The sequence below is a fragment of the Hevea brasiliensis genome, chromosome 8 (assembly GCF_030052815.1).
Source record: "Hevea brasiliensis isolate MT/VB/25A 57/8 chromosome 8, ASM3005281v1, whole genome shotgun sequence".
NCBI lineage: Eukaryota > Viridiplantae > Streptophyta > Magnoliopsida > Malpighiales > Euphorbiaceae > Hevea > Hevea brasiliensis.
Window position 1 is genome coordinate 52,865,223 of NC_079500.1, and position 11,596 is coordinate 52,876,818.

The following is an 11,596-nucleotide window of genomic DNA, read 5'->3' on the forward strand; positions in this document are numbered from 1 at the left end:
TCTACTTCAGATTTAAATTCTTTGAACTTTTCAAAGGATTCATGTTTGTATTTCATCAAATACAAATACCCAAACCTTGATTTATCATCAGTAAAGGTAATAAAGTAATGAAAACCACCTCTAGCCATTTCTTTAAATGGATCACATACATCACTATGTATTAGCTCCAAAATATTTTCAGCTCTTAGCCCTTGTCCTACAAAGGGTGATCTAGTCATTTTGCCCTGAAGGCAGGATTCATAAGTTAGAGTAGGCTCAGAGCTCAATGAGGATAAAATCCCCATTTTCTCTAGTTTTGTAATCCTATCTTTTGCAACATGACCTAACCTTAAGTGCCAAGTATATTTTGAACTTGAATTGATTTTCACCATGGCATTACATTCATTTAGATCACTTGCATTAGATTTGTATTTAACATTATTTTCTGGATAATAAAGTCCATTATGCATATAACCCGAACCAACATATTTATTTTCAAAATAAATATTGCAAACATCATTTATGAACTGAAGTTCATAACCATCTCTAGTCAAACTAGATATAGAAATGATGTTCTTAAAAGGCATCAGGTACATGCATAACCTTACTTAAATACAAAACATGTCTACACATGTATAAAGATTTAGATCCTATGGCTAAAGCTTCAACATTTGAGCCATTGCCAATCCGGAATCTAACATCTCATTACTGCAAGCTTTTATTATTGGCTATACTTGTCACACCTTACCCCTCTGTAAGGCATAACATGATCCCGTAGAATACCTAATGAACTACCGAACTTCACCTACCGATAACTCATTAAGTACCCTACAAGGGATTTTAAAACAATTTTCTTATCTTTGACAAGTGGTGAGCATTTCTAATAAGTATTTAAAACATTTAGTTGAAATTAAAACTAATTAATATTTTTGGCCATTTTAGTTTTTCGCAAATCTTATAAAAATTTTGACAGAGTTTCCTCTGTATTTTGAGAAAACCGTTCTTCAAATACCTGGAGTAGGTAAAGTAAGGATTGGAGCTTCAGTCAAACATCTCTTCAATTCATCAAAACTCTGCTGGCATTTATCCGTCCACTGAAATTTTACATCTTTTCTAAGCAGCTTGGTCAATGGAGATGCCAACATGGAGAATCCCTTCACAAATCTACGGTAGTATCCAGCTAAACCCAGAAAACTACGAATTTCTGTGACATTTCTGGGTGGCCTCCAATTAAGGACAGCTTCAATCTTACTTGGATCTACCTTGATGCCCTCTTCTGATACTACATGCCCCAAAAAAAGATATCTCCTTCAGCCAAAATTCACACTTCGATAATTTGGCATATAGCTGTTTCTCCCTCAAAGTTTGCAGTACAATCCGCAGATGCCTATCATGCACTTCTGCATTCCTCGAATAGACCAATATATCTAAAACATGTCACACCTTACCCCTCTGTAAGGCATAACATGATCCCGTAGAATACCTAATGAACTACCGAACTTCACCTACCGATAACTCATTAAGTACCCTACAAGGGATTTTAAAACAATTTTCTTATTTTTGACAAGTGGTGAGCATTATCTAATAAGTACTTAAAACATTTAGTTAAATTAAAACTAGTTAATATTTTTGGCCCATTTTATTTTTACGCAAATTTTATAAAAATTTTGACAGAGTTTCCTCTGTATTTTGAGAAACTAGTTCTTCAAATACCTGAAATAAAAGCACTTCCAATAATTTTCTAACCACTGCTTCAAATTCATACCCAATCTCAACCAATTTCTCAAAATTCACAAGTTCAATAATTCTCAAAATACTGTCAAACAATATCATTCATATTTCATTAAAAACAAAACAATTTATACACATCCTTACAATTTTATATCAAAAGAAACACAAACTAAACTTTATTATAAACTTTATACAAATTTGTGTACAAGCTGCTCAAGACCCATTTTTACATGTCCATACATTTATGTGCAATATATACATCAAAAGAAGTATTTGCAGTTAGGGTATAAATTATACCCGAAGGCTTCAAGCTGATGACTTCACACACTTCCAGCAGCTCAGTCTGCTGCTCCTCTAGTCTCTGTATCTGCGACAGCAATAAAAGCTATCGCTGAGTATTAGGACTCAGTGGTGCACAATATACTAAAATAATCTTTATGCAAAGCTTAAAGCACATTCATTCAAAAATTTGGCTAAACATGAAAATTAAATACAATCATGCATTGTGAGATTTTACATGTAAACCAAGTTCATTTCAAAGTATCAAAACACATTTCATAAAACCCACAGTTAGATCACGCCATTCGAAACAGATAGAATCTCAATAGCCAGAGGCTAAGAGAAATCACATGAATCTCGATAGCCAGAGGCTAAAGAGAAATCATATCACAAGGCTAGCTAGCTCAAATATATGGATATCCATTCACATCCTCTTCTACTGGCACACCTCAACACTTCTCCAGAGAAGGAATCAAAATTCGAAACTAATTACCCCCACTAGTCGTGCTAGTGAGGTGTTCAAATATGTGGTCATGACACTGTGGTTTCAAAACTTATCTTAACAATTTGCTAAATATTGTCTTTTCAAATATACATAATAACTTTCAACAATTTAGATCAAACATCATAAGAATGTCATAATCCAATATTTCACATTATTCAAAACGATATGCAAAAGATGATTATAAAAGTATATGTTGTGCACAAACCTCAAACGAGTCGCCTGTTGGCCTTGACTCGACTCCTCGGGTTCTGTCCCGGTATTCTTTTCCACTGAAACACGAAATTTTCCAATGTTTCAGTACTAAAACTTAAAATAAATCCAAAATAAACTTAACTTCACATTTACCTAGCTCTAACGTGTTAAATTCGACGTTCTCGAAATTTTGTGTTTCGGGTTACTATTCACTGCACTATTCAAGTTAAATTATTGACTTTCTAAGGCTTAATGGGTATGAGAACTCCAACTTCACCCACATACCACATTTTGGTCACCAAACTTGTTGGTTTTGGTCATTTGTTTAAAGCTTAGGTCATTTTGGCAAAATTGCCAATTTTCGGTTTTGGTTCTCCAAAGTTGCACTGTTCCATTGGTCGATCTACTGTTGGAATTTGACAAAACTTCCTTCATAGAAAATGTTCCTTATTATCTTAAGTGTATTCTCATTTTTGGATCACCTCAATCGGAGTTTTGTAGCTCAAGTTATGGCCAAAATAAGTTTACTGTTCACGTGTACTGTTCATACTGAGATTTTGGTGCTGGCAGATTTTTGGTCCAACTTTGGTTAATAATTTGATCAAGTTAAGTTCATAATTTGGTCTCACTTTCTTCATATGAAATTTTGTACTATGTCTTAGGTTTCCATCGGTTCAAGAATCGCCTAAATCCGAGTTTTCTAGAGAGAGTTATAGCCATCCAAACATTGTTGCTCAATGAAAATTCTGCAGAATCTCAGTACAGTAATTTAATTTTGCTCAATGATTTTGAATGAGTTAATGGCCTAATTTGGGTTGGTGTTCTTCATGAAAGTTTTAGGTCTATATCATATCTAATTGCTGGTAAAATTTCAGGTCAATTTGACCTACCTAGCTCGAGTTATGACCAAATGAACAGTTACTGTTCATTTGGTCAGTTTAGTGCAGTGGCAGCCTGCTATCAACTCACTTTGGTCAATTGTTTCACCAAGTTTTGGTCAGTTGTTGGCTATGGTTCCTTAATGAAAATTGTGCTTTTTTATGTCTATTTTCATCTCCAATTGGTGGCATATCAATTGGACTTGTAAAATTTGAGTTTTGGTCCTTCAAAGTGGGTTTGGTCATGCTGCTAGCAGCATGATCATTTACCTCCAAATTTAGTTTTCATTCCTATCATTCCCACACAAGTTATTTGGTCATAATTGACCATTATTTCACTTCAAAATAGGTCCAACATGCCATTTATGCATTTCTCCAAATTTGTTTCACAAACCCTAGCATACAAAACTCTAATCTCACTTGATTGTTACAATTACTTACATTTATGCCTTTTCATCTTACTACCATACTCATGCAAGTTTATTAACACCTTTAATTCATTTAAAATACATCCACAATCATACATCCATGGCTGGCTGAAAATTCCCTCTCTTCCTAATCATGCAATATTTTTCAATTTCTTCTACTGATAGTACATGAGATGGGTCTGATCGGTACCTCCTCAACATGGACACATGGAAGACATTATGTATCTTCTCCAACTCTGGAGGTAGTGCCAACCGATATGCCAAAGGACCCACTCTTTCCAGAACCTCATAGGGCCCGATAAAACGAGGACTTAGTTTCCCCTTTCTGCCGAATCTCATAATCCTCTTCCAAGGAGAAACCTTGAGGAAAACTTTCTCACCCACTACATACTCAATATCTCTTCTTTTCAAATCAACATAGGACTTCTGACGGTCTGATGCAGCTTTAAGTCGACCTCTGATCACCCGGATTTTCTCTTCAGTCTATTGAACTATTTCGGGTCCAATCATTTTTCTTTCACCCACGTCATCCCAACACAACGGGGTTCTACATTTCCTGCCATACAAAGCTTCATATGGAGGCATCCCAATGCTTGATTGGTAGCTGTTGTTGTAAGCAAACTCAATCAAAGGCAAGTGTGTATCCCAACTACCCTCAAACTCAATCACACAAGCCCGTAGCATGTCCTCCAAAATCTGAATTACCCTCTCAGACTGGCCATCTGTCTGTGGGTGGAATGCAGTACTAAAGTTCAATCTAGTTCCTAGGGCTCTCTGAAGACTACCCCAGAATCTAGAAGTGAACCTAGGATCTCTGTCTGACACAATAGATACTGGCACTCCATGCAGTCTCACAATCTCATCGATGTATAACTTGGCCAATCTTTCTAAACTGTAATCCATCCGGACTGGCAGAAAATGGGCAGATTTAGTCAATCTGTCAACAATGACCCAAACTGCATCATGACTCTTCTGTGTCCTCGGAAGTCCCATCACAAAATCCATCGTTATTCTCTCCCATTTCCACTCTGGTACTGGTAGTGGATGTAACAACCCAGTGGGTACTTGATGCTCTGCCTTTACTTGCTGACAAGTTAGGCATTTGGATACAAATTCTGCCACATCCCTTTTCATACCCATCCACCAGTAATGCTCCTTTAGCCCTCTATACATTTTTGTTCCACCAGGGTGCATGGCAAAAGGAGACTCATGTGCTTCCTTCAAAATGATCTGCCTCAAATCAACATCATTAGGAACACACATTCTGCCCTGGTGTAGCAGTAGACCATCATCTCTGATTGAGAATTACGGTTTCTTGCCTGCCGACTTCTTCCATCGACCGATACTTCTGATCATTCTGAGCAGCCATTCTAATCTGATCAACCAACACTGGCTGTACATGCCATGCAATTGCTGTTTGCCCATCATCATTAATCTCTAATTGCACTTCTCTTTCTGGAGGTAATCCTGGTAACTCATCAGGAAATACATCCGGAAAATCACATACAGTAGGGATGTCCCTTAGTGCTGGACTCCCCACTTGGGTGTCTATCACATGTGCCAAGTATGCTTCACACCCCTTTCTGATCATTCTTCTGGCTAGTGCAAAAAAATGATGTTTGATGGCAGTAAATGCCTCTCCCCGTGTATTACCACATCACCATACAAAGGGAGACCAAAAGTGACTGTCTTCAGTCTACAGTCAATCATAGCATGATGCCTGGCTAACCAATCCATGCCTAAGATAATATCATACTCTCTGAAGGGCATCTCAATCAAGTCTGACAGGAAAACATGTCCTTGGATCACCAAAGGACAGTCTCTATAAATTTTATTGACCCGGACCTCTTGTCCTAACGAACTAGTTACTAGCACTTCAAAACCCATTTGCACAAATGGGACAGCAAGTGAACTGACTATGCTAGCACTAACATATGAATGGGTTGAACCCGGATCAAACAATACAAATACATCTTGACCAGAGATAGAGAATGTACCAGCTACCACATTAGAAGTCTCAGCCTCTTCTCGCTGTTTCATTACGTAGATTCTGGTTGAAGCACTTCCTTGTGCTGATTGACCAACTGTGCCCTGACTGCCTGAAGTAGTGCCTCTACCTCTGCCTCTTCCTCTGCCAAATGACTGTGAGCCTCTGGGAGCAGGACTCTGAATAGATCCTTCAGCAGTAGTAGGAGCTGGACCATATCTCGGAGCACTAGTACAGTCTTTAGCTATATGGCCCTTGCCTCCACAGTTAAAACAGGCTCCAGTGGCCCAATAACATTCCCCCCCATGAATCTTGCCTCAAGTCTCACGTAGGCGAGAATGTGAACCCTCGCTGATCACGACTGGACCTAGGGGTCTCTGACCAGAAAATCTACCTCGACCAAACCTTCCACCTCGACACCTGCTGGGTCCACTAAACTTCTTTTTCTTTCCAGAGGTAGCACCAGAACACTGTTCAACTGATTTTTCCCCCTTGTCTTTTTCTAATTTCTCGACTTTTTCCTTCACTGGGTTTGCTTCTGCTTCAACTCTCTCCAGTTCAAGTGCTTGAGACATAAGTTCTGAGAAGTTGCTGTGTCGAAATCCCACAACTTGCATCCTTATGCTGGGCTTCAAACCCATCTCAAATCTCTTGCATCTTGCTTTACTGGTAGTAAAGAGACTCTCCGCATAGTGACTCAGGCGGGAGAACTCCCTCTCATATTCTGCCACTGATCGATTTCCTTGTTTCAAACTCAAAAATTCTTGCAATTTCTGATCAACATATGCGTCTGGGATGTATTTCTGTCTGAACTCTCTGATGAAGTCATCCCAGGTTAGCACTGGTGGTTCTGCCAAGCTGTGGGGGATGGTCTTCCACCAATCATATGCATCCCCTTGCAGTAGCAACACATAATATTCGAACTTTAACTCATCTGGGCAGTGCAATTTCTTAAACACTCTGTCCATTCTTTCAAGCCATTGCTCTGCCTCTAAAGGGTCCACTGTACCCTTAAATTCTGCAGCCCCATACTTCAATAATTTATCATACTGTATGGCTTCTCAAATTGTCTTAAGTGTGGCCCTAATCCCATTAATTGTCCGGACCGACACCGGTCACCGGAACAGTGAAATATACCAGGCTATGCAACGGGGGTGTTACAATACTCTGGGCAGTTCGTATTCCTGTGCCCATCATTATGGCAGTGGAAATACTTTCCTTTTGCCTTTGTCAACTTTGGTCTTCCCTATCTATTTAACTATCTTCTTGGAAGGACCGGGAATCTGAGGTTTCTTTTTCTTATTGCCCTTCTTCTTTTTGGACTTTCTAGCAGAAGAAGATGCAATCAAAGCTACCTCTTTTCCTTTATTGCCCGGCATATTCTTTTGAGCAATAACCAGCATGTTGAATAAACAAGCCAAGGTACATTCCTGCTTAGTCATATAGAAATTTGTCACAAAATTTCCAAATGACTCAGGAAGGGACTGAAGGATCAAATCCGTCTGCAGTTGGAAATCCATGTTAAAGTCAAGATGTTCTAGCTGCTCAATCAGCCGAATCATCTTGTGGACATGATCCCCAACATTCTGTCCCTCAGACATCCTCATGCGAAATTGCTGTCTAGATATCTCATACCTAGCATTTCTGCTGTGCTCACCATATAACTCTTATAGGTGAAGGAGGATCTCACTCGCACTCTGTATGTTCTCATGCTGCTTCTGTAATTCATTACTCATGGAAGCAAGCATGTAACACTTAGCTCTCATATCATGCTCCTTCCACTTGTCCAAAGTTTCATGTTCCTCTTGAGTGGCCTTTGAAGGTAAGGGACTAGGAAAATTTGAGTTTAGAACATATTCTATATGTTCAAGGTTCAGGACAAGTTTCAAATTTCTTAGCCAATCAGATAGATTAGGTCCTATCAACCTATTACGATCAAGTATGCTTGCAAGGATATTGGATGGTGGTGGTTGTTCTACGCTCATTATTATCAGAAAATTAACTGCAGAAAATAACCAGATTAATTAGTAAATGTATCATGTATTTAACCAAAATGATTATGGTCTTTTAATCAAATTGGTCCTCCCACTAACTTAACAGATCCTACACTTCCAAAGTAGAAAACGAAAATCCTAGTTGGATGGATTTCTAGTGGATGATTGAATTCTTATAATCCTATTGATCATCCTCAGGCACATCCATTATTGAAATTACAATAAATTATAAGTGAGCAACTCCTAGCCCATCACATTTTATGTGAGGTTCAATCCTTTACCTAGCCCCTAATGCTCAAAATCTCAGGCACATCTATTATTAACTTATCTTGCATTAGTTAAGTTGATCCCATTGAGCTAGTAAATATGCAAATAATTTTAATGTCCTCAGGCACATCCATTATTGGCCAACAAACCATTTACATATTTACAACATCTCATGCTTAAAAATTATTCTTAAGAAAATCTCTTAAATTAATTGCATTATATACAACTATTTAAAATTTCTTAAAATAATTGCTCCAATGAAGGGCCCATCTTATAATTACTTTAATTATAGCATTTCCAACTTAATCATTTGTTTGGAAGATTTTGTGGTCGTCCTAATTACTATTAAGGTCTCACTTTGCACATTATCCAATTAGCATACATATATCATGTACTTGCATACATTCCCATATATCTCATGCATTCATGGATAATAAATAAATATGGTATGATCATGGACTTTCTAAGGGATTCAATTCTGAGCCACCAATAATTAAATCAGGGCATTCCTAAGTGCATTTCATTCATTCATATTACAAGAGTTGCTGAAAGAGTACATAATCAACACTTGATCTTGAATTCCTCCCACTAGTCCCACCAATGCTCTTGACCTCCTTGGTCTTCTTGCAATCCAATTACATAGTAATCCTTAGCATACCAAGGTGAATTTACAAGAACTAAATAAATGAAATTATAACCCAAAAATTATTACAACCTTAATAGTACATGTCCAAAATAAATTAAAATTAATTAATTAATTTACAACCCAAAGAAACATAAAAGAAATAAATCCAATGACATTGGTCTTTTATAGTCTATGATCATCCATCATGCATATCACTATTTAACAATTAAATAAAACATACATACTTAAATTAAATTGAATATCTCATATTCAACTTAAAAATCCAGATTTGAATATGATTCAAACAAATTTAAAAATTCAGATTTGAATCACATTCAAACAAATTTAAAAATTCATATTTGAATCACATTCAAACAAATTCAAAAATTCAGATTTGAATCACATTCAAACAACTTTAAAAATTCAAATTTGAATCACATTCAAACAACTTTAAAATTTCATAGTTGAATCACATTCAAACAACTTTTAAAATTCAGATTTGAATTAAAATTTAATTGTGTGATTAAAACACCTAATTAAACATTTTAATTAGTCATAGGATGAACCTTAGATCATACAACAATTGTAGATTCAAAAATCCAAACCTTGCACACACCATTAGAGACCACAAAGTGTGCGCACCATTGGTGTTCATCACCATGCCACCACCTTTCCTTTGCAACTAGCAATGGATCTATAATCTCATGATCAAACCACACAATTAAAACATATAATCAACAATCTAAATGGCAAATATAGTGGCTCTAATACCAATTGAAGGAGCGGAAGCATGAAAAACACAAGTTTAGATAATTGAAATTTAAAATTTTTCATATAGGGTCACATGCATCATGCAAGATTCATTTTTATCTTTTTGATTTCAATGATAAATAGCATATTAAAACTCTTTTAATATATCTTTGGATCCACATTTGCCATTTAAGATTTTAGAATTAATAGATTAATTCTTTAGAACCCTAGATTAGATCAAGAACAAGTGCACTAACCTTTTTGATGCACTGCAGTGTGTTTGGCACCTTTGGGATGTGCCTAGGACACCAGATGTTGTCCCTCTAGCTTTTCCACACCAAGATCACCTATAGCATCCCCTTGAACAGCTTCTAAAGCTTTTTCTATCAATTAGAAAATTAGGTTTTTCCTTTTGAGAGATTACAGATGTAAACAAGACACTAGAAACAATTTCTAGTAATTTTAATTTAAGAGATTGTTAGCTAATCTCTTTGAATTGTTGAGAGATGAAGAAGAAGAGAGGATGAGGCACTCAAAGGTGGTGGCACCAAAGAGATAACAGCATCTTGTGTTTTTGTTCTTTTATCCTTACACTTATATAGCTAGGTCACCACTTAAAACCCTTGCCACATGTCACCTTCTGATTGGCTCTAGGTTTAATTGACCCAATCACATTGTGCCAAGTGTCAAACCTATATTTAATCTTGACTTTAATCATCTTACATGATTAAAAGACATATGGCAAGCTTATGTGTAATGCCATAGGTCACCATCTCATGGTGCCACATGTCACCCTGTGAAATGACCAAAATACCCCTGTGTCTTAATTTTGAGTTCTCAACCCAAAATAATTATTTCTCTTCTTCTAATCAATTTATATCAAATATAAATTAATTAATTAATCTCTATTAATTAATTTCTCATTAATTAAATTCATATTTAAACACTTCAAATATAAATTTAACTTATATTATACATCCAATAACCTAGATTTGGTTTCAAGCCATGCTAGGGACTTTGCAATCTAATTGCAAACCAAACCTATTTAATTAATCAATTAAACTCTTTAATTAATTAATTAAATCATATTTAATTTAGTGATTACTTGTGTATGTTGTGCATGTGTGTGACTTACTAGGGTCATCACTAATTGGCAATGAGACATGATATCAATTCTTAATATCATCAGAACTCTTTCTTACCTTAAATGGATTTCTCTAAATCATTTTTTGCATCTCATAGACCATGGTTAACACCTAGCATAGCATGCCATGGCCACCCAATCAGTAATAAGGTTTACCTTAAATGAACCTATAATCATATGTTACCATGCACTAGAATCTCTCTGTTACAAAATCCCAATTCAAGCTGGAGTCATGGTTTATGTCAAACCCCATTTGCTATGAATATTATGTTCTCATTTAATTCCAGTTCTTGATTAAAAAGATTTTCTCATCAGAAACACTTTTCTGATTAAATCTATCTGTCCTAGTCAGGAACTTGAAACATCAAGAACAATTAAATGAACATAGGATTTTATCCCTATTTACTTAGGGTAACAGATTCTATCTTGATCAACACCTACCTCCATATATAACTATTAAGAGCCAACACATGCCCATATACCCATACACATTATAAGTATGAAAGCAGTATCAAACTCAAATCACCTATATATAAGATAACTATGCTATCTCAAGTCTAAAGATTATATGCACTAATATGATTTATGACAATACATTGATAAGAGTAAACTCCATGTGCTTGTTATAAATGTCACTGGTTCGGCCTACTTATCATGTATAAGTGCCTATCCTATTTGTTATATGGCATGAGACTCACCATTCTATCTTATTTACATCTCATATAAATAACTTAGGAACAAACATGATTATAATCTTTTTGGATAAGTCATGTCCTTATTGTGAAGTATCCTCAATTATGAACCAATTTATGATACTTTGTGCTAGAAATACTGTCA